The sequence below is a fragment of the Papaver somniferum genome, chromosome 6 (genome assembly GCF_003573695.1).
Source record: "Papaver somniferum cultivar HN1 chromosome 6, ASM357369v1, whole genome shotgun sequence".
NCBI classification, from domain to species: domain Eukaryota; kingdom Viridiplantae; phylum Streptophyta; class Magnoliopsida; order Ranunculales; family Papaveraceae; genus Papaver; species Papaver somniferum.
Window position 1 is genome coordinate 50,608,250 of NC_039363.1, and position 23,996 is coordinate 50,632,245.

At 37.3% G+C, this 23,996-nt stretch overlaps 1 long non-coding RNA gene across 1 annotated transcript; it reads left to right on the top strand.

Annotated features, from left to right (window-relative positions):
- The first annotated feature begins 21,507 nt into the window (after nt 1-21,507).
- LOC113285652 lies at nt 21,508-23,607 on the top strand. The gene is made up of 3 exons (XR_003328837.1): nt 21,508-21,797; nt 22,781-22,864; nt 23,366-23,607. It is a non-coding gene; the product is annotated as an uncharacterized LOC113285652 (long non-coding RNA).
- The last annotated feature ends 389 nt before the right edge of the window (nt 23,608-23,996 follow it).

Consider the following 23,996-nt stretch of genomic DNA (forward strand, 5'->3'; position numbering starts at 1 on the left):
AGACCATAACGACCCCCTGGTCCTCACACTACCAGTGGCTGGATGTAACCTTAAAAAAATCCTCATAGACGGGGGAAGCTCAGTGAACGTTCTATTCTACGACGCATTCAAACGAATGAAGCTCCATGAAGAACATCTAATGACCTCTTATCACACCATCTACGGATTCAATGGAGCACCCACAAAGCCATTGGGAGACATCGTGTTGCAAGTTGACGCTGGACCCATGAAGTTAGAAACACGATTCAGCGTGGTGGACGCCTCATCCCCCTACAACGCCATTATTGGACGAAAATGGTTACATAAACTCAATGGAGTGGCGGCAACGTACTACAAATATCTCATATTCCCAACACCTGAGGGAGTAATGGAAATCAAGGGAGATCGGGTCTCTGCAAGAGAGTGCCAAGCCACTCAGGATCGTATCAACAACGAACAAGAAGAGCAACGAAAAACCCGAAGAATTAAAAATAAAGAAGCCTCGAAAGAGAAGGCCATAGACCTGTTCCTCAACGAAACTACATGAAAGGGCTTGACAAAAGATGATAATGTACTAAGCACAGAGACAAGTACTTCAGCAGCCAACGAAGGACAGAAACATACCAAATAGCAATCAAGGAACGTCCCAGTCCTCGGGGACCCGAAACCGGTGTTCACGCCAGTAGAGCCCGTAAAAGAAATCAACATAGGAACGGAAGAAAACCCGAAGATGATCAAAGTAGGGACCCTAATGGACGAAAGAAGAGAAGATTCTCTAACCAAATTACTTAAAGAATACGCGGATGTTTTTGCCTGGAAGCTAGGAGATATGTCGGGGATTGACCCGAAAGTAATCCAACACGAGCTACGCATCATACCAGGCACACCCCCGTTCAGGCAGAAAATTAGAAAAGCTGCACCAGAGTATCATAAGGCAGTGGAAAAAGAACTTCGGAAACTACTAGACGCAGGATTTATCAAGGAAGTCAAGTACCCTACATGGATCTCTAACATGGTCGTCGTTCCTAAGAAAAATGGAGGGGGTTAGAATATGCATCGATTTTACTAACCTCAACAAGGCATGTCCAAAGGACAGCTATCCCCTGCCAAGCATAGATCAGCTGGTAGAAGCAGTAGAAGGATATGAAGAACTGTCATTCATGGATGGACATTCTGGCTACAACCAAGTAGCCCTGGCAGAAGAAGATCAGCCACACACAGCGTTCTACACCCCACATGGCCTTTATTGCTACACTAGAATGCCCTTCGGACTTCGAAACGCAGGGGAAACATACCAAAGAATGGTCGATGCTATCTTCAGGCCATGGATTGGTAGTACCTTAGAAGTCTACGTTGACGATATGCTCGTCAAAAGTAAGCTGCGCAAAGATCACCACCAGGATCTGAGAGATATCGAAGCAATGAGAAAACATCACATGAAAGTGAATCCAGAGAAATGTACTTTCGGCGTCACCTCGGGGAAATTCCTCGGGTATCTGGTAACAAAAAGGGGCATTGAGGTAGACCCAGTAAAGATTCAGGCCATAGTAGAAATGCCATCCCCGAAGAATTTAAAAGAAGTGCAGAAACTCAATGGGTCCATCGCAGCCTTGGGCAGATTTATTGCCCGATCCTCGGACAAATGCAAACATTTCTTCAATATTCTCAAAAAAGGGAGCAAGTTTGAATGGACCGCAGAATGCGAAGAAGCCTTCCAAAAAATCAAAGAACACCTAGCTTCAATTCGATCCTGCAGAAGCCGGATCCTGATGAGGTTTTGGCATTGTACATAGCAGCAACAGAAGACGCAGTAGCGCAGTGTTGGTCAAAACCAATACGAAGATAGAACAGCCTATCTATTACGTCAGTAAGACCCTCAATTCTGCGGAAAGGAACTACACAAAGATCGAACAGCTTATCCTAGCATTGGTATGGGCTACTCAAAAGCTGAGAACCTACTTCCTAACTCACTTCGTCCGGGTCCCATGCAAAGCACCACTGGAAGCAGTCCTCAAAAGCGCGGGAAAAGTGGGCAGAATAGCCAAGTGGAACACCCACCTGGACCAATTCAACATCATTCATGAAATTCAACATTCTCGAAAATCCCAAGTTTTGGCGGATTTCTTAGCAGACCTCCCCCTGGACAACGACGAAGAAATTAAGGGAATACCAGAAGCCGAGGAAGAAAGCAAGGATCCAATGGATATCCTCGAACACGCAAGTCAAAGACAATGGGAAGTCTTCGTCGACGGTTCCAAAAACAAGGAAGGAGCAGGAATAGGAATTGTCATCACCACCCCAACCGTAGAAAGGATTGTACAGGCACTCAGGTTAGAATTCAAAGAGCATACCAACAACATCGTCGAATACGAGGCAGTCGTACATGCCCTCCGTGTAATAATAAAAATGGGGGTAACCGATGTAAGACTGACAAGTGATTCGCAGCTTGTCATACGACAAATAGGGCTCGAGTACAATGTGTACGATGACACCCTCTCAGCTTACCTGGCCTTGGTCCAAACATTGGCATCACAAATTCCGAACATCAAGTTCCGGCACTTATGCAGAAGGGATCTCAGGCACGCGGATGCCCTAGCATATATATCATCCATGCTGAAGGATAAAAGCATCGAAGCTATTAAAATAACAAGGGTATACGAGCCTTCGATTGCATCTCAATTCTCCTTCGCTACCAATCAAGATACAGTGGAAGAAAATATCGAAGAACAGGTAGGAGAAGACATCCATAACGATTTTGACGAAGAAGATATCCTGTCAAGAGCAAATCAAGACGAAGACTTCAGCAACGAAGATGATTGGAGAATGGAGATCCATGCGTTTCTCGAAAAGGGAAGCTTACCCGCGGATCATAAACAAGCTAGGAAAATACTCTCCAAAGTAGGAAGATATGATCTCCGGGATGGAGTCCTGTACAAGAAATCCTTCCTCGTACCGTTACTACGTTGCTTATCCCGGAAAGAGGGGCATCGAATTCTAAACGACATCCATTATGGTGACGCAGGGAATCATAGCGGCATGAGATCACTAGCCGACAAAGCAAAAACGCAAGGATATTACTGGCCCACAATGATACAGGATGCCGCAAGGATGTCCCGACGGTGTGAAGAATGTCAGCGTTTCGCTAAAAAGATTCACGCGCCGGCAATAATGTTAAATTCTGTAGATAGCCCGTGGCCATTTGCAAAATGGGGCATAGATATCGTCGGGCCTTTCGTCGAAGGGTCAGGGAAAAGACGATTTTTGATAGTAGCCACGGACTACTTCAGTAAATGGGTAGAAGTTAAAGCCTTAGCCAGGATCAGAGACGTGGATGTGTTTACTTTCATATTCCAGAACATCATTTGCAGGTTCGGCATACCAGCAGAAATCGTGTCCGATAATGGTAAGCAATTACAGGGGAAAAACATAGACATGATATTCGATACTTTCAAGATAAGGAAAAACAAATCCACCCCCATATACCCTCAAAGCAATGGACAGGCGGAAGCCACTAACAAGACCCTCGCCCTTATCCTCAAAAAACAATTAGATGAACATAAGGGGCGATGTTGTGAACAGTTGCATAATGTGTTATGGGCATACAGAACAACAAGAAGATCTGTCACTGGGGAATCCCCGTTTCTCCTCACTTATGGAGCTGAAGAAGTCATCCCAACAGAGATCCTCATGCCAACCACAAAGACCGAACCATGGGAGAAAAATCACCAGCAGGAACAGACATATCAGCGATAACACTGCCGTCAGCTACCGCGGCATTATTTCTCCCTCCATCACCATCACAACCCGCACCAATCTCCTCCTCGACATTAGGAGGGGAAGTATCAGTGTGTTCTTCCTCATCAGAAATCTCCTCATCCTCGGCAAACTCTTCGTTTACCGGACTGGTAACTTCTTCATGAACATCAGCCTCACCCATCACAATGGTAGAAGACTGCTTCGGCCCAATCTTTTTCTTCTTCGAAACCTGCAAACCAACACATGTTCCACAGATTTATTTTTTCGAACAGTTTGATTTTCAAAAAAAGGAGAGGCGCGGCCAGAATCTGCAATAACCATACCTTGGCAGTAGTGGCACTCTTCGGTGGAAGTATAGCACCAGAACCTTCCTCCTCGTCTCCTTCAACGACGTCTAGGGCATAAGGAAAGTTCATACCTGCGAAGTTTAAACGCCAGGGACAGAAATATCCATAACGAGCAGGAGGAGATTCACGTGGCCTGCTACTCTCAGAAGGACGCCAACCGCGTGGACCGGGAATCCAACCGTACGCCCAAGGACCAACAACTTCGATAACAGTAGCGTGCCACTCGTAGTCATGGTCACGCTTGATCCTCTCACGTGCCGGAAAAAGTTTCCGCTGACTAGAACCCTCGGTGCCTGGAACATACTTCAGTTTGGCATTGCTGACCTCACTTAACAGACGAATTTCGCCCCGAGGAGCAGCGAGATTCCGAAGGCTAACACTCCACGGTTTACGGTTCCTACTATTGACGTAATCACCAAAAGAGTTGTTGAAGTTTTCAGGAGTATACCATTCCCTCTCCGCGGGATTTGGAACGTAACACGTCATCGTCGTCTCCCCCTTACTCCGCAGATAACACTCCCTCAGTGCACGGAGATAATTCCCCGATAATTGCGACACAGAACGGCTGTGAGTATTGGTGGAAGGGCCTTCATGACCAGCAAGCACATCGTAATAGAAGGAGTCACCATACTTGTACAATGGCAGAATAAGACCCACATCGAAAGCTCCAACCGTAGTCAACAAATGAAACTCATCAAACTGATACTTCGAGATGAGCTTATAAGTAATATCATCCTCAATGGCATAGAAACGAACCTCGAAGGCTTTAATATCATGCTTTTCCTTAAAAACTTCAAGGTCAATATGCTTGAACGTAACTTTCTTCTTGCTGACCGAAACACTGCATATCACCGGGGCAGCCTCATCCTCTTCCGCGGGATCGGACGAACCAACAAAAGCCTCGGAAGCTCGTCTTTTTAAAGAGGGATTCTTAGACGATTCTGCTCTCGGGACACAACTTTGGTGTTCTTCCCTTTTAAAGAAAGTACTGGAGGCGGCGGTAGAGGGTGCTGCACGGGCACTACTGAACGCAGAGGAGGAACATCAAAGGCAACAGCACGAGGAGGTGTCTGCGTACATCTAATGTCATCACGAGGACGAGAAACCGCACGATCGTCAGCGTTTCGAGACCCGGAAGGATTTTTTGAGGGACCCTCTTTCCTAGGAGGAGAGGCCTTCGTCCCAGAAGAAGAAACTCTAATACCACGGGGATCCATTTGAGACTCTCTGCGCGGAGGGGATCTCGGTAGACTAGAACCCGGAGTTAGATAAGGAAGCCGCGGACGGTCAGACATGGATGCGAAGAGGTACAACATAAACAAGTTAGAAACAAACACAAGTACATCACCAAAGATCAAAAAACCACAAAATTAGCAGTCCATCTCAACATAGCACAGAAACCATAAAACTAGCATACATGCTTGAAATTCCCCAAAACCCTAAACTCAAAAGTCCAATCAATACAAGTAAAACAATGGCCTCCTCGATTTGAGACGAAGAACATGGGCAAACTAGCATACAAGCATTAAAAGAGGTTCTTCATCACAAACAAGGGACGACAGCAACAGAAATGGGAGGCTACAATACGATCAACAACAGAAAATTTACAATCAACACAGCTTAAAACAACATGAACAAAGAAAACAAACCTTACCACCACAAACAGCAGCAGGAAGAGGACAACAAACCAGAAACAATGAAGAAGTGAGCGTGATTAATGCTAAGACAGAGAATTTAATGGTTGAAGAACAAAGAATGAAGACTGACAGAGAATGAAATTAATTTTCAAGGAGAATGAAATTAATTTTTCTCCCCTCCTTAATATACTCGAAAGAAAGAGAAGGAAGTTAAGGGAGGAATAGGAAACGTGCCCATTAAAGGAGCAGTTAATGCACGAATAAGAAACATGCCCAAGTATCTAGGAGAAGTTATTAGGAGAGAGGAAGAATATGTAACGACTGTTTTCTTCAATGCTCCCACTAAACACTCAATCCCGAAGAAAAGGGAAAAATTGTGTGCACATATTTCATCATCAAACACGTGTATATAGGAAGATACGTGGAGAGCATGCGGACAAAGTCATCAAAGCATGATGACACACACCCATAGCCAAGAAGCCCATCCTGTCAACGTTGGATCTTTGCCCGAACAAATCTAGGGGCAGAAGTTAAAAGATGTACCGGTAACATGATGTACTGCGGAGCACCAAATAACTCCCGAAGAGTTACTTTATCTCATCCCCAAAAGAATCCAAGATCAACGGTGGAGAGAAGGTGAACTGACATGGACGTGACAGGGGCAGAAGACACTTGTCTGACACGAGCAGGCGCCTCAACTACCCGCATTAAACACTCTGAGCAGCATATGTGTCGATCAACCCGTGGAACGAACGAGGACAACTCTGCGTGATGAAGTAATGAACGAAGACCCCCGCGTGATGGACACAAAACACAAGAAGATAAGGTTCCAACGGCCCTCAGAAATGGGTCCCACACTCTAACCCTATAAATACCCCCTCTCCACCAAGAGTGAGGGGATCGGAAAAATCAGGGAGAGAAGGAGAGAGAAAGATTGCGAGTGTAAGTTAGTCCTTTACAATATACATACCTATGTAAACTCCAAAGTCGCTCGACTATCCTTGGAACCATCAAGTATATAGTGAAACAACAACCCCGTGGATGTAGGCCTTAGTGCTGAACCACGTAAATCCCTGTCTTATTTACATTTCAGCACTTTATATTCGCCTAACGCTCCTTGAGTTTTACTTTTATACTTCGTTTTCTTTATCTTCCCCTACGTAAACACCCCTCGCAATGTTATTAGATGAGGCTATGATAAACCCGAGGGTTTTGAGCCAAGGAATCAATGCAACCGTATTATCAGAGTGAGACGGCACCTAGAGTGCGAACATTGTTTGTGAACATATAGATGCCTTCGTGATTTACGTGTTCACACGGGCAAAAACAAAACAAGATTTAGCACCTTACTTTTCAAAAATACCAACCAGGGACTGAATTCGAAATTAAAAGATGAGTAATTCCAAAACACATACCTGGGAACCTTGAGAATGGAGAGAACCGCAATATGATTACACGATAATCAGTGTATATATTTGTACTCAAGATATGATGAAACTTGATCGAGAACCGTAATATGATTTAACACGATGAATTATCTCTGTAAATTTCTTTCTCTCATGTATATATACAAACCTACGAACAAATCAGGGTTTGAATTTTCTAGGTATGTCATGGTGTCAAAATCAGCATGTTGGTTTTTCACAATGAAAACTATATCCAGATACCATCTTAGTCAAACATGGTGTCAAACAAGTACCAATGCAAGATTGAAAAGCTCTAGTATGCCATGGTGTCAAAATACGTCATGGGGCAATCCAAAGTTGTGCACAACCCTCTATGGCATAAAATTCCAGGGCGTCGACGCCAACATTAGATACCTCAGCCACAACCACGGTACTGACAAGTACCAGCGCCAGCAATGCCTTGGATACGACCGTGGCACTAACAAGTGCCAGTGAAAGCAATGCCTTGGCCACTGCCATGTCACTAGCAAGTGCCAACAAAAGCAATGCCTTGGCCACGTTCATGGCACTGAAAAGTGCCGGCACGAGAAATGCCTTGGCCGGGTCACTGGCAAGTGCCAGCGTCAGCAATGCCTTGGCCATGACACTGACAAGTTCCGACGCCTTGGTCACTGCCGTGGTACTAGCACAGTGCTAGCGCCAACGCTTCCTTTCCATGGACACGACACTAGCATGTGCCAATGCCAGCAACATATCCGTTATACCCACGTCACTTTCCAGCGGCAGCATCTCGGCCATGGCGCTACTGCATGCATGCTGTGAACATGCCAAGGCATGGCATGGACATGTCACGAATGCAAGCCTATTGGTGATGATATCCTACAAAGAACTATCTATTACTAATGCGTGCTTTGAGTTTGATCCATCTCCTCAAGCCCGAGACTTAAATATTTTACGAAAGAGTCTCTCATCTGAGATTACACAAAATATCGTCATTGGTCATCCATAACATTATCCAGTACTGGCTCGTTCAGACACTCATGGGAGGCCCAAGATATGATGAGATAAATTATTCTCATACTTACTAAAGTACGAGTCGACCAAAGACTTTGAATGATTACATCAAGACTTGGTCAGTCTATTTAAAGTTGAACTCCTGGTAAAAGAATACCATGGCTATGGATTAGCCGACACAAGAGATATCTCATGACTACATTAATTCCCACAAGAAATCAAAACTTGTCTGATATTGGTCCGGTGGTTTTAAAGAAACATGCAGCATGGAAACACTCCATAATAAGAAGTAACAAGTAGTGGCAACGGTTGAGAGTGATAAAAGACTGACGGTTTGATGGCATGCGGTCTTCCTTAACATAGCGGGCATGACTACACCATTACCTCCATGATCTTCACTTTTCCATCCCTTCACTACCTCCATTAATTACGAGGAAACAATGTATGTCTTTTATACAAATGCAAAATAGACACATTCGTCTATTTCAGAACAAGCTTATCATTCAAAGCTCTGGTTTTTCATAGTTTACGACAACGCCACACTCAGAAATACATCATGATTGATTTTTTTAACTTTATTTGTTTCCATCTCTAAGATCAACCGATCTTTTCTGTTTGTGACCGAAGCAAGACGTGAACATAAAGAAAGTACTTCGGCAGAAAGTACTTCTTGTATGAATTTTGATTTTCGAACATATAGAAAGTGTTAGATCATAGCTCGGTTGAACCCACCAAGCGTTGGTATGTCAAGTTTGGTTGTCATATTTTAGTTAATAAAAAATCATGTTAAGAGTCGCTTGATTATATACTAAAGTCAACTTCATATAGGTTAGCTTGAAAGTATTAGGATATGAGACATTATAAGTATTGTGAAGGTTTGAAGATGTGAACAAGCAAGGAGCTACAACGACAACAATCATCCTTCCACTTGAGGTTAGTGATATTTGACTTGAACTGTTTTTCATTCCCTAACGTATATTTCAAGTCGTGCATACTGAAAACAAAACTGCGAAGCTTATTTGAACGCTAGATAGACATAATATTAAGGAATACAATACGAGGTTTATTGCTTAACCATTAAACTTTGTAGATAAGACATCGTCATAATCATTTGAATATTATTGTGATTATGTATGGGTATGAGGTGAGGATTTCATCCTAGGGAACAATGTTTACATGTGTTCTAAGGAAGTAAGTTCATAAACTTGTTTGTGAATCAAAAAGGAAATCGCCAGGCGTTATTGGGATTGTTATTCATTGTATATCTTGTGAACATCCAATATGTGTGATGTAGTAGAACCGTTCATGACTTGTTTGTGTTCTTGGTAAAAATATTCACAAAGGCCTGACTTATGTATTGGTATGACTTTTATTAGTGAAACCGATCTTCAGTAATCACCTGAGATGGTATGATCGGGTTTGTGATTTTATGTCTAACCAAAACTGGGAAAAGGGGAACCGATCCTAGTAAGAGGTGCAGTACATCACAAAGGTGAACCGATCCTTGTATGAGGTGCATCAGGTTTATAGCAGAAAGGGGAACCGATCCTATGGACCTGTGCAACACGTTTTTAGGCAAAGGGGAACCGATCCTATGGACATGTGCAACACATTCAAGTTAGATACCATATATATGTGGGGAACTGATCCTAGTACCTAGTTAGCCGAATTTTGGAAAGCTAGTGTGACTATGCACAATACTCACATGGAGGTAGAACAGAAACTTCTTTTGGTAGAACCGTTACACCCATGATTTGTGATTGAATGTTATTTTATCAGTGACATAGTTCTTTAAAGTCATATGAAGCAATTCTAAACTTGTTTGGAAGTGTGGAAAATCGGTTTCAAGGTTGTAAGTGTGAAAGAGAACTTACAAAGTTAGGATGTCGACATACTTTGAACATGTGTTGTGAATTTTTATTATTTAATTGTTCAAAAGTATTCCTTAATAGCTAAGGGAAGAGAATCCCAGGATCGAAACATAAATAATTTAAGAATCTTTTATTAAGGTTATTAATTTCATTTTTAGGAAAATAAGAATTAGTAATGTGCATTTACTAATTAAAGATTTTCTGAGAGATTTCGATCATTATTTTTGCATAGAGCATTTCCAGGAATTTTGGAAACCGAATTTGTGCTTTAACGAATATCTTGAGAATATTTTCGGTTTTGGAAATTCCTTGATGTCCAAACTTCCTAGTCTATATATACTGAAGTTTTCATTTCTAGCAAACTAATCCTTCAAAACAGCAAACTACCTCTAGTTGTGCTGCTACTGGTGAAGCCGCCTATTCGGAGAGGAGAGTAACCTAATTAGGCGAAATCTCTTACGTCCGCTCGGTTTTAAGTCTTCTTTGGGATTGAGAATCTCTAGTCAGTACTGTTGGTGGGAAACTAGATAATTGCGGTTTATCTTTTGTTTTCATTGATTTGATTGACTAACAGTGGTTAAACTTTGATTGCACCCGGTTTGTTTATGCTTGAGAATCTTCTCTTCTGATATAAGATTCACTCAAACTAGTTCGGAGTTTCGACATGGATCTTTAGATTGTTGTTAGTTCTAAAGACAATCTTGTGATAATCCATTGTTAACAGACTCTGTTCTATGCGTGATTGATCACAAGATATTCAAGTGATTATATGCAGGTGTTTATTGAAGATCTAAGAACATTTGAAGAAGAAGAAGATATTGAAGATTTCTGATTTGTGAGTTCATAATCTTTGGTGTGCACAATACTTGTTTCGGTAAAAAGATGATCCAATTAATAATCGGTTTTATCCTTGTGATAGAATTGGATTGATTAATTGAGTAGATCGGCATCAACACAATTCTTTGGATTAAGAGTGTTGATTGCAAAATATTAACGATCACTTTGGTAATTGAATATAAGATGGATCTAAGGACCTGACGAAGGAGTTTATGTTAAGATAAACAGAAGAGCCTTTGTCCGACTCATATCACTTGGTTGAAGAGAGTTGATACCAAACAGATTTGTTGTTCCTTTACTGTTTGGATACGAACCAAAGGAATTGATCCAAGAATGTGACTTATTTATAAGTTGGAGGCGTGGAAATACATACGGACTAGGTGAACTATAGGTTTAGTTGTTTGGTCTCAACTATACGAAGTTGGTGTAATTTTGTGTAGCCGCTTACTCCTGAGAGTATTCAATTCTGGACTAGGTCCCGGGGTTTTTCTGCATTTGCGGTTTCCTCGTTAGCAAAATCTTGATGTGTCATTTACTTTTATTTTTCGCAATATATGATTGTTTTATTATAATTAAATTAAATCACACAAATGTTAATTCCTATTTACTTGATAAGTGAATCCTATTGTGTTTGGTTAAGTCCGAACCTTTTTATCAAGTAAACATACTTCGTTGTTGTATTGTCTCGATCTCGTATCCATAGACGATCACACGAAGTGTGAACCGATTAGTTGCATTGTCTCAACTCAGTCCATAAACAATTTCTTTCGGAGAAAGAACTTATAGTTAGGAAAAGTTTTAGATTGAGGTATATTTGGGTACCCTCGTCTTTTCAATTGGTATCAGAGTAGGCAAACACGAAAAGATCTAACAATCTGTGTTTGGTGTGATCCAACCTATAAAAAATTGAATTTAATGGTCGATTCAGGTAACATACGTAATGGAAGGATTTGATTACTTTATAAGATCTTGGGGAAAACACGTATGAAGTATGTAATTCTCTTGTTCCTAAATCAGTTAGGAATTATGCCTATGTGTGTCTCGAGTGACTTACATAATCCTTTGTCTATCATAGAATTGTATATCATTATAGTGAACAATGATACAATGGCCTATGAGACATGTCGTATCTTGAAAATGCATAAGATTCTGCTCAATATTTTTATGAACATCAGCTATTGTGTTCCGGAAAAATCAGGAATCTTAAATATATTTTGGATGGCCTATCAAAGTATACACATATACATTTTCAGATCTATGACTGTCAATGTTTCGCAATCTAGGATGCGATTTTGGAAAATATGTGTTCCTACAAGGAATGAGTTTTTGGTTAATAATTTTATTAACAATGGATTGCTTCATATACCTCACAACTGTTTTAATGAAGCAAGTGATCTTTTGAAATATTACATGATTTATGATTCCAATGGTATTTTCAACAAATATCATATTCTGTTCAAATTTGTATCTGTGTACTCTAGCAAACTCTTGAGTAAATTTCAAGTGATATTATCAAAGTCTGGTAATAAAAGAGTAAACAAATTTTTGGACAAAAATATGGAATCAATCCGAAATAAAGATCCAGTCCATAGAAAACAGTTTTCCAAAAGAAAGACCTGGACACAAAATCGGAATTGTTTCCTCACAAGCCTTGGTTTCCGATTTTGAGTGTGTTTCCTAAAACTAGTTATTTCCGGTTTTGATATCAAGTCTTCATATAAAATATTATCTCTTGCTATGTGTTCAAACATATTGGGGAAGATTGCTCAAAACCGTAACTAGGGTTTTTCATATTTTTACAAGTATGGGAAAGAGGAAAACAAGAGAAAAATATCTGGATTAGACAAGTATGTTTTGAATTCTTTCATCCCTCCCGGGGAAGTTGAGAAAATCAAGTATCCTCACTTGATCAAAGGGAAGCATGCCCTTACAAATTTTGTAGATAACACATGTTATGAAAGATATCAAGCTTTGAATGAAGTAAGCTTCACTGAAGAGAAGATATTTGATCCAGATATTTCAGAAACCAATTATGTGAAGTTTGTTCAAGACCGAATCTGGGGAAATATGTTCAGATTTTAAAACTATTCACCTGACATAGTAAGAATTTTTTATGGTAATATTCACAATATTAATCATAAAAAGCTTACTTTTAGCACTTTGGTTGGAAGTACTTTTCTTCATGTCAACAGAAAGATGATATCAGAAATCATCAATTACAATGAAAAGGGTCATATGATTACTGGTTTTGAAATTAAGCACGATAACATTTCAAACCGTATCACTGGTAAAACTGTTGAATGGAAAAGGGGGAGGATGATAACGAAAGACGTACCCTTACACTTGAGGATTTTCGGTAAACTTGTCGTACCAACTCTCTTTGCTTGTTCAAGAGATTCTTCTCTATGGAATAGAGAATTTGCTGAATTGGTTTATTACCTTCTTGAAGGCAAGAAATGGATTGATATTTGTGGAATAATTATCATTCAAATGATTAAAATCATTGAATCTCTCAATGTCACAGGATTCCGTAGAAATCTTGGATATCCCTGTCTCATCACCAAATTGTGTGAAAGTGCAATAGGGAACAACCCTGAAGATAAGAAAGATACTAAAAATGTCTCTCAGGGAATTATTAATCGGATGAGTGGAACTCATCTGGGATAAAGTATCTCATATGATCAAACCTATAGTAATGGAGATCTCATGTTTCACATTTTACGTCTTGGGAGACAATTGTACTATATTCAGAGACAGTTGATGTTTGCCTACAGACATGATCCGGAAACTCTTGAAGGAATCGTAACGATTAATAATGAGTTCCTTAAAGGAGAACAAGAAGAAGACTCTGAGGATTCAAATGCGCAAACCAATGAAGCCTAGTTTTTTTCAAGAAAAAAGTAAAATAGACAGTAGTTTTTGATAAAGTCTATTATGAATAAAACTATCTTATTATGAATAAAATTATTTATAATTTTCTTGTGATAGTTTTCGGTTTACATAGCCCGTGCTTGAATGCTTTTATATTATTGCTATGTATGTTTATGGGATGTTTGATTTTGGTTTTACTACCTTAATATTCGATCTCATATGTTGTGAACCCTTGTAGTTTGGGTGACTTTTTGATTTAGCAGGATTAAGTTCTATCCCATGGTGGTAGGCTTTATCAAAGAATCATGAGGGGTTTTGGTAGAAACAATATGTGAAAAAGTCACAATATGCTGAATCGGTTTTGGTTTAGCATAAAAGCATCTGTGTTTCAACGATTTTCAACTTTTGCTTGCAATTGTTAAAACCGATTTTCAACCTTTCTCTTGTAAAGGTTGGTTGTTGTTATTCTTTTGTTTTTGCATAAGGATGACAACATGATGATATTTCGATATCAATTCTCCCTGGAAGGAGACACAAACTTATTGGAGAAGTGGATGCAAAATTTGAGGTAACGAGTTTGTTAGTTAATCGTTTTCCTATTTAAGAAAATCCTGAGTTATTTCATATATATTTATTGCTTTTGCTTAACAAAATTTCGGTACAATTGATGTTTATTCCATTATGTGTGATTCAATTGGTTCCGGTTAAGAAAAACTATTATTATCTTTCTTTATTATGTGGTATCAATTGTTTAGGCTTACAAAATTTCGGTGCAATTGCGGTGCTTTAATGTCTATGTTGTTTCAGTTACTTCCGGTTGAGGTAAATAATTATGCAAGTTGATTTATTTGGTTTGTATGAATTATTTATGGCTTAACGCAATAAAATGTTTACGGAATGAGTTATTTAGTCCAATTCGATTATGTATAACAGAAACTAAGTTAATTCTGATCTTAGTTAGATTTATCGAAGTGAGGTTTCGGTTATTCAAGTCTAATCGAATGCCTTAACAAGAAATGCTAGTTAACTATCCTAATATTTGTCTTGTTTAAAATTGAAAAGTTTAAGTTTATGGATAATTAGAACCTGATGAGAAAAATAGAGTTATCTTTATTTGGTCTTATCGAATAAGCGATTGTTTTTGTACAATCGGTTTAGCAAAGGAACTAAGGTGCTTAGTTGATTTTTGGTTTGCTAAACTAAAGTGAAAAAATTGTTTTGGAAAATTGTTTCCTTGATAACATATCAAAATAAAACTACTTGTAGTTTCGGTTTTGATATTGGTTATCAGAACATGGTGTGTGGAACCCTCGTGCCTAACTCTACAGGTTGCCAGTCTATTTTAAGATTTGTAAGATCATTTTCGTGTTGTCCTTTATTTTTTCGTTTCTTTGTCATTTTGTGATAAAAAGGGGGACAAATATATGGAGTAAACAAGTGATATTGGCATTGATTTTATATTGATTGGTATCGCTAAGGAAAAGAACATTGGTGCTTAAACGTTTATCCAAACGAAAGAGTGAAAGCACAGACTAAGGGGGAGTAACATATCATATTAAGTGGTATAACAAAGACGTGCGGATTTAATATCTACCTATTCTCCTTAGGGGGAGTATCAGCTTTGTTATTATAATGTCAACAACGACATTTTTGAGGATTGAATGTATGCAGTTTACTGTGTTGTTGAATTCGGGAATCAAGCGTATGTGTAATGAATTCTTGTAATTTTTTTATCCATAAATGTAAGAGTTTTGTCAGTAAAATTGACAAAGGGGGAGATTTTTAGAGCATAGATCGGTTGAACCCACCAAGCGTTGGTATGCCAAGTTTGGTTGTCATATTTTAGTGAATCTAAAGTCATGTTAAGAGTCGCTTGATTATGTACTAGAGTCAACTTCGTATAGGTTAGCTTGAAAGTATTAGGATATGAGACATTACAAGTATTGCGAAGACCTGAAGATGTGAACAAGCAAGGATCTACAATGACAATAATCATCCTTCCACTTGAGGTTAGTGATATTTGACTTGAATTGTTTCATTCCCAAACATATCTTTCAAGTTGTGCATATTGAAAACAAAACTACGAAGCTTATTTAAACTCTAGATAGACATAGTATTAAGGAATACAATACGAGGTTTATTGCTTAACCATTAAACTTTGTAGATAAGACACCGTCATAATTATTTGAATGCTATTGTGATTATGTATGGGTATGAGGTGAGGATTTCATCCTAAGGAACACTGTTTACGTGTGTTCTAAGGAAGTAAGTTCATAAACTTGTTTGTGAATCGAAAAGGAAATCGCCAGGCGTTATTGGGATTATTATTCATTGCATATCTTGTGAACATCCAATATGTGTGATTTAGTAGAACCGTTCATGACTTGTTTGTGTTCTTGGTAAAACTATTCACAAAGGCCTGACTTATGTATTGGTATGACTTATATTAGTGAAACCGATCTTAAGTAATCACCTGAAATGGTATGATCGGGTTTGTGATTTTATGTCTGACCAAAACTGGGAAAAGGGGAACCGATCCTAGTAAGAGGTGCAGTACATCACAAAGGTGAACCGATCCTTGTATGAGGTGCATCAGGTTTATAGCAGAAAGGGGAACCGATCCTATGGACATGTGCAACACGTTTTTAGGCAAAGGGGAACCGATACTATGGACATGGGCAAAAACATTCAAGTTAGATGCCATATATATGTGGGGAACCGATCCTAGTACCTAGTCAACCGAATTTTGGAAAGCTAGTGTGACTATGCACAATACTCACATGGAGGTAGAACTGAAACTTGTTTTGGTGGAACCGTTACACCCATGATTTGTGATTGAATGTTATTTGATCAATCGCTTAGTTCTTGAAAGTCAGATGAACCAAATCCAAACTTGTTTGGAAGTGTGGAAAATTGGTTTCAAGGTTGTAAGTATGAAAGAGAACTTACAAAGTTAGGACGTCGATATACTTTGAACACGTGCTGTGAATGTTTATTATTTAATTGTTCAAAGTTATTCCTTAATAGCTAAGGGAAGAGAATCCCAGGATCGAAACATAAATAAGTTAAGAATCTTTTAATTAAGGTTATTAATTTCATTTTTAGGAAAATAAGAATTAGTAATGTGCATTTACTAATTAAAGATTTTCTGATAGATTTCGATCATTATTTTTGGATAGAGCATTTCCAGGAATTATGGAAACCGAATTTGTGCTTTAATGAATATCTTGAGAATATTTTCGGTTTTGGAAATTCCTTGGTGTCCGAACTTCCTAGTCTATAAATATTGAAGTTTGCATTTATAGCAAACTAATCCTTCATAACAGCAAACTACCTCTTGTTGTGCTGCTACTGGTGAAGCCGCCTATTCGGAGAGGAGAGTAACCTAATTAGGCGAAATCTCTTACGACCGCTCGGTTTAAAGTCTTCTTTGGTATTGAGAAGCTCTAATCAGTACCGTTTGTGGGAAACTAGATAATTGCGGTTTATCTTTTGTTTTCATTGATTTGATCAACTAACAACGGTTAAACTTTGATTGCACCTAGTTTGTTTATGCTTGAGAATCTTCTCTTCTGATATAAGATTCACTCAAACTAGTTCGGAGTTTCGACATGGATCTTTAGACTGTTGTTAGTTCTAAAGACAATCTTGTGATAATCCATTGTTAACAGACTCTGTTCTATGCGTGATTGATCACAAGATATTCAAGTGATTATGTGCATGTGTTTATTGAAGATCTAAGAAGATTTGAAGAAGAAGAAGATATTGAAGATTTCTGATTTGTGAGTTCATAATCTTTGGTGTGCACAATATTTGTTTCGGTAAAAAGAGGATCCAATTAATAATTAGTTTTATCCTAGTCATACATTTGGATTGATTAATTGAGTAGATCGGCATCAACACAATTCTTTGGATTAAGAGTGTTGATTGCAAAATCTTAACGATTGCTTTGGTAATTGAACATAAGATAGATCTAAGGACCTGACAAAGGAGTTTATGTTAAGATAAACAGAAGAGCCTTTGTCCGACTCATATCACTTGGTTGAAGAGAGTTGATACCAAACAGATTTGTTGTTCCTTTATTGTTTGGAATACGAACCAAAGGAATTGATCCAAGAACGTGACTTATTTATAAGTTGGAGGCGTGGGAATACAGACGGAAATAGGTGAACTATAGGTTTAGTTGTTTGGTCTCAACTATACAAAGTTGGTGTAATTTTGTGTAGCGGCTTAATCCCGAGAGTATTCAATTCTAGACTAGGTCCCGGGGTTTTTCTGCATTTGCGGTTTCCTCGTTAGCAAAATCTTGTTGTGTCATTTACTTTTATTTTCCGCGTTATAATTGTTTTATTATAATTAAAGTAAATTACACAAACTTTAGTTCCTATTTACTTGATAAGTGAATCATATTGTGTTTGATTAAGTCTGAACCTTTTTATCAAGTAAACATACTTCGTTGTTGTATTGTATCGATCTCGTATCCATAGACAATCACACAAAGTGTGAACCGATTAGTTGCATTGTCTCGACTCAGTCCATAGACAATCACTTTTAGAGAAAGAACTTATAGGTAGAAAAAGTTTTAAATTGAGGTATATTTGGGTATCCTCGTCTTTTCAGAAAGTATTTTGGCAATATATTGTTTACCCTAAAATCAAGTTTTAGGTACAAATAATCACTAGAATTTGGTCAGGTTAATCAGTATCACTGATACATCGTATGGTATCTGCATCAATCAGGACTAATATTATACCTCGTCAGCATGCCAATACTCGTCATCGATGCGGCGAACCATGTTGCCCATACAGAGTTGTCTAAGGAGTATTTCGCATTAAAATAAAATCCCATCTAATTTATAGAACGATTTTTTGAGCACCACTCCTTTTTGGATGGGAGCCATTATTTTATTTTGGGTAAGACATTTGGAAATAAACTGAAGTCACCCCTTAGCTAAATATTTATGTTGATACCAAATTACGTACCCTTTTTACTTAAATAAGTGTAATCATTAGTTAGTGTTATGATTAGTTAAATAATTAAGTTGAGTAGTTAGTGATTAGTGAGGTTAAATTAATTAAATAAGTTGTTTGGTTTTTTAGAAGAAGAAGATGGTTTTTTGGGAAAATAATTAAGATGGATGACTTCGAAATGAGGATTTTGGGTATTGGGGTATACTTCAAATTTAGTTAATGTTGCTTGATTTTGGGTATTTGTGTATACTTCAAATTTAGTTAATGGATTTGTGGATTCAAAAACATATAAACGAAAACAAGTAAATTTTGAAGATGAGTAATATAACTTAGTTCTAAAACTTAGATTAATGAAATATAATAGCGCGTTTGGATGAAAATTTTCTTTTGACCTTTGCTTTTCCAGAAGTAGAAGTTAAAAGCAGAAGTCAGAAGCAAAACTATTTTGCTTCACAAAAAGCTCACTTTTCTGCTTCTAGAAGTCGTTCTGAAAGATTATTGCCAAACTGACTTCTGACTTTTCGACTTCCAGAAATTCAAAAACAACTTTCGAAGTGTGCATCCAAACACCCTATAAGCAATAAACGTAACAAGGGTAACATAATATTTTCCAACAACTAAAATTATAATTTTTATTGACATGAGGGCCTCCGATCAATCCAAAAATGAAAATCTTGGAATATCTTTGAGGAACTTTGATGCATCTCTAGAAAATATATATATTATCTACCAATTTTGTATAATACCTCTCATATATGTATAACTATAATATAACCCGTGTCGTAACGGCACGGATCAATAATAAGTAATTTCATATGTTCTGATCTTAATGCGTGTAGTTCATCTGCACTTTATAGTTTAGAAGTTTCAAATAGAAAACTAAAGATTTGTTAGTCTTATTGAAATGACATTTAATTAATCTAGCACAGGAGAATAGTGAGGCTGGAAATTCTGGTGTGTTTGTGTTGTCTTTGTTCGTAGGAAACCATCGTTGGGTCTTGCTAACCTGGACATGCCAACTACAAGCATGGATTACTATTCATATTAGGAAGACTTGCTTCTGCTAGCGACCTGATAGATCCCAAATTTTATTTAGAAACTAATAGAGTACATTTTCCTGTAATCAGATTTGTTAATCTATTAAAGTAGAGATAAAGTTAAATTGTAAAAGTAGTTAAGATAATAGTTCGACCATTAAAATTAGTTATAATAGATGATCATAAGATCATTAATAATCATAAAAATAATAATTTGGATCAAGTAGCTACGCAAAATTATAAGTAATTATCCACGGTCAGATTTTGTAAACTAATTAAAATTAGAAATACATTCTTTTGCTTTGAAACCAGATAGATAATACATGGCTTATTATTAGACCTAAGAACGTGTGGATAGTTTGCATAAAATAGAATGACCAAATTTCTTAGTAATCTTATACTTAAATTATTTTCTTAGTTCAATAACTGATTTAGTAAATCATTAGAAATTAAACAAATACACATGAAATAGTAATGATATTTGGATGTTTAGTACAACAATAGACTTGAAAGAAAATAAATTCATATATTAATAAGATACTTTATTAAATATTATTAGAATACATTATAATTTTATGCAAATTCAAATTGAAAAAAAATATTAAGTTACCAACGCTAATATCTAATAAGATATATATAGTATACAGACTCGATATGATTAGGTAAAATCAATTATAGTAATCTTTACGTGAATGTAAAATCATACTTAGGAAATTAAGATTTAGTGTACCAACGGGACTATAAACAAACCTATAAAGATAATAATAAATATATGAAAAATAGTAACACTGCCGATAATAGTATTTCAATAGCTATGCTAATCACAAATTTAAAGTAGATAATATTTGGAAAACTTATAGATTGTATACTAGTAAAGTTAAAATATCAGATATTATAGATTTACGTGAAATCAAATTAGGAATTAGTTATATGGATAAATTACATCAAATTAATAAATTATTAAATACTAGATTATAAATTTTAGCGCAAAGAACTTAGACATACTTATATGTTAGAATCAAATTTACCATAGTGAACTTAGAGACAATCCTTATGAAATAGGGAAGTTAGTATTTTAAACCTAGAGCCACAAATTTTTAGTTGTAGAATGTCATTTAGGTTTGTGTTTTGTTTTATGTTGTTTGCGCTTAGACAAGAGATAAGATTATCCTTTAAGGTGGAGAGGTTTGAAGACCAGAAGGGTGTTCGATTTTTGAGGACGAAAATGAATAAGGTGGGGAGAATGTAAGGACCCTCAAGCTCGTCAACGCGATTAGACCAGTCAAGTGACGAATTAGCCGATAATAACTCAATTAGTCTAACACGGGCGTTAATTAATAGAAATTAATCTAACAATCATATAGATATGAAATTAGTACGGTTAGATAGATCTCGAAAAGTTATGAGAAATGGGCTACTCGAATGCGTCGATTGGATACCGGACGAACAAGATATCGCATGCGGAAAATCAGAGTGGAAACTAGTTATTGTTGACTTTGACCGTGGGTCTTGACGTTGACCGTACCCGCATATTGACTGGATCTTCCTTTAGTAAAAAGGTGTCCACTAGTAACTTTTAGTGGTCAGTAACAGTAATAGCTTGTAATTAATTTAAACCTAATTATTAGTATCAAATTATGTTTAGGTTAAGGTTAATCACCTAATTATGCTAATTAATTAAATAGATATTATTTTGTGCGAAGCTTATCTTTTGTAATCTGAGAAGTAGCTGATGTTAGTTAGTTAGTAGTGGTATTGATGAAACAAATTTTGAAACTATTTTAGGTTCGGTTGGTAAGGAGGGGGTGGTATATGAAAAGGGTATAGAGTGTTTTTTAGGAGAGAATGAGTAAAGGAGAGTTGATAGTGAAAGAATTATGATTGATTAAAACCTTGAAAGATTAGAGAGAAATAGTTAGAGAATTAGGAGAAGCTTTTAATGAGGATGATAGTTATGAGGAAAGACATGGAAAAGAAAAGATGATGGAGATATGCAAGTATATTTATGGAGAGATGATTGCTAATCATGATGGAAAGTTGTTAGTACGAAGGAACTCATTCAAGAGATCAAGGTAAAGCTTATAAATATTTGTAAACCGTTTCTGATGAATGGGTTGTTGTTATATGAAGATATAGCTTAGAAACAATGAAACATAAAACTTGAAATATATAATTCCATGCATGGTATTTTGTTTACTGCTTAATATGTATAGATTTAATTAGTTGCCTTGAAAACATAATTGGACTTAGCTCTATAAATAGAATTTGTAGTACGCCGGGTGAGTTTTCCGTTCGGTTAAGTAACGAGTGAGATATCCACATTAGAAAACTAGTCAACGCAAAGAAAACCAGTTGTATCAGTCGCAAGCATCAATTTGTATGAGCTCGTTTGAGTAGGTTATAACGAGAATTTGATATACTATCAGTAGGTATAACTTGTAGATCTTAATTCCCTGATTCTAAATAGATATAGTTTGTTTATTTTGGATATATAGGCTGTAATCTAGAGACCCTAGAAGATGAACCGGTGAGCTGTTTTCAAGAAAAAGAGTTGGGAATAATTTCAGAGAATTAGTGAAGAAGATGACCGAGTCAGCTTATGATTCACAACGAGTCAGACCTAGTTAGTGAGTCAGACCAGTTCGGGTCTTGGAGCGGATTATGAGTCGGATTATGGGTTGACCCGATGGATCGGTAAAATGGTAATGTGCTGGTTTAGTGGGTCGTGCCGGATTAGGACCAATTGGCTTGGGTTTAGGGCCAGAAACCTTATTTTGTATTTTTGGACCACTTATGTTCTGAATTAGCTTCCGGTTCCTTCTGCAAAGTTGTAGATTATTTTGAGGGCTTTCCGATGACACCGAATTTAATCCCATTTGGATAAGTAGATAATGTGTTATGCCCAAATTACGTAATACTAGGTTATAAAACCATTGATTTAACCAGAACCATTAGTTATTTCACTTAGCCTATAACTAGAGAATTGTACGAGATTATGTTATGAACCTTATGTGAGCATTTTGGCTAATTATTAGAGTGCTTGTGTGATTAACAGTTACTCTTTATTAACAACGATCAATTCAAAGATGAACCAGTGGCTTATGGATCTCAAGGTAGGCGAGGCTTGTCATCAAAAGAGGTGGGAATCGATAACGAACTCTCTTGTATTCATTATTGTTTTACAAATCAATATTTGTGTTGTGAAATTCATGCATATCTTTGTGTGCTCTATGTGGTATGAGATGTGTGCCGACACAGTATCAGTATTCTATGGCTAGGGCGATACACCGCAATATTACACGGCTAGGGAGATACACCCAATATTATTCTTCCTTTACATATACAGTATTCTATGGCTAGGGAGATACACTGCAATATTATCTATTCGGTGTGGAATTGGCATCAATATTACTCTTCCTTTGTATGCGGCAACACACATCTCATACATGGATGTTTACTGTTATTTATGGATGTCTTTGAAAAAGTTTCTACATTATGTTTTATTGTTTTTACTTGTTTTACCGTCTTTCAATTAAACCTGCATTTTCTTCAAATCCTACTAATGATTACTTGAAAGCTAGTTGTTATTCCTACGGGGAACCCCTTTAGAGATGATGTGCTCACCCATTCCCACTTTCAGTTTCAGAGACAGAACAAGATGTACATGTGACGATGAAAGCTTCGAAGAATTATTTACGATAGTTAGTTAGCTTCCGCTATGTTTATTCTGTGTTTGTATTCCATTTGTAAATCAACTCACTATTGAATATGTATCATTTGTGAGAAGTTCGTGTATATGTTTTCCAGAGTGGGGCTAATTTTTGGGTTAAGTTTTGCAGCAAATTTCTTAATTGAATGTTTAAGTAAATGATTTAGATTCTTAGTGCCTCTTTATTAGTTAATCTCTTGGATTACTCAGCTTCTAGCTTAGGGGGCGCTACAGCCCCTTTAAAATTTTAATAACTATATAAAAATCTTTAATTTTGTCCCATAAGTAGTACTTTCCCCATCTATATTTAGGATTTAGTCATCCGAGTTTATATATTTCTTTTGGAAAAGAGTAGCCTTTTCAATGTCAATTTCTGGTTCCGCCACTACCACCACTGCTGCCACCCAACCCATGTAAGTTGTTGGACGTAATTCTAATTTTCAATCACAAACGCCATGTATTTTAATTATTTATTTTTTCCATGTGATATTCTCTTTTATATTGCAATCAATTTTATGTTAACATTAAAAAATGATGACTTATACGATATAATACCAAAGAT